Source organism: Neophocaena asiaeorientalis, unplaced genomic scaffold, assembly GCF_003031525.2.
Source record: "Neophocaena asiaeorientalis asiaeorientalis breed wild unplaced genomic scaffold, Neophocaena_asiaeorientalis_V1.1 scaffold629, whole genome shotgun sequence".
In the NCBI taxonomy this organism is placed as follows: Eukaryota; Metazoa; Chordata; class Mammalia; order Artiodactyla; family Phocoenidae; genus Neophocaena; species Neophocaena asiaeorientalis.
This window is the reverse complement of record NW_020175468.1, coordinates 5,944,491-5,945,819: the sequence shown is the minus strand read 5'-3', so window position 1 is coordinate 5,945,819 and position 1,329 is coordinate 5,944,491.

Below are 1,329 nucleotides of genomic sequence, written 5' to 3'. Positions count from 1 at the left end.
CGCACCTGCTGAGAGTCAGGTACTGCTCTACACGTTGGGGATACAGTAATAACAAAACAGACAAAATCCCTGCCCCCATGGAGCTTCCTGGCTAAAGGAGGGAGACCCTGTGGTTCTGTCAATCTCTCTCTTGCTTTTGCTTTGTCTCTGTGAGTCTGCTGCTCTCTGTATCTCACTGGCCTTGCTTCTGAGTTTCTGTCTCCTGGTCTTTGTCCCCAGGTGCATGCCTCTCCGCTTTCATTTTTTTAATTTTTAATTTAATTTTTAATTTTTTTTGGTACGCGGGCCTCTCATTGTTGTGGCCTCTCCCGCTGCGGAGCACAGGCTCCGGACATGCAGGCTCAGAGGCCATGGCTCACGGGCCCAGCTGCTCCGTGGCATGTGGGATCTTCCCGGACCGGGGCACGAACCCGCGTCCCCTGCATCGGCAGGCGGACTCTCAACCACTGCGCTACCAGGGAAGCCCCGATTTTATTTTTCAAATAAATTTATTTATTTACTTTTGGCTGCATTGGGTCTTTGTTGCTGTGCGTGGGCTTTCTCTAGTTGCAGTGAGCAGGGGCTACTCTTTGTTGCAGTGTGTGGGCTTCTCATTGCAGTGGCTTCTCTTGTTGCAGAGCACGGGCTCTAGGCATGCAGGCTTCAGTAGCTGTGGCACACGGGCTCAGTAGTTTTGGCTTACGGGCTCTAGAGGGCAGGCTCAGTAGTTGTGGTGCAGGGGCTTAGTTGCTCCACGGCATGTAGGATCTTCCTGGACCAGGGCTCAAACCCGCATCCCCTGCACTGGCAGGCGGACTCCCAACCACTGTGCCACAAGGGAAGCCCTCTGCTTTTAGTTTATCCTTTGTATCTCTGTGTTCCCAACCAATTGAATATTATGTATTATGTTAAGCTATTTATCTATCTATCTATCTATATAGATATATATCTCACAATCTGGGTATCTAGAGACTTTGGGTCAATTGGGTTAAGCCTTTTTTTTTTTTAATTTAAAATTTATTTATTTATTTTTGGCTGCGTTGGCTGCGTTGGGTCTTTGTTGCTGTGTGCAGGCTTTCTCTAGTTGCAACGAGCGGGGGCTACTCTTCGTTGCGGTGCATGGGCTTCTCACTGGGGTGGCTTCTCTTGTTGTTGAGCACGGGCTCTAGGACTGCAGACTTCAGTAGTGTGGCACATGGGCTCTAGAGCACAGGCTCAGTAGTTGTGGCACACGGGCTTAGTTGCTCCGCAGCATGTGGGATCTTCCTGGACCAGGGCTCGAACCCGTGTCCCCTGCATTGGCAGGCGGATTCTTAACCGCTGAGCCACCAGGGAAGCCCTGGGTTAAGC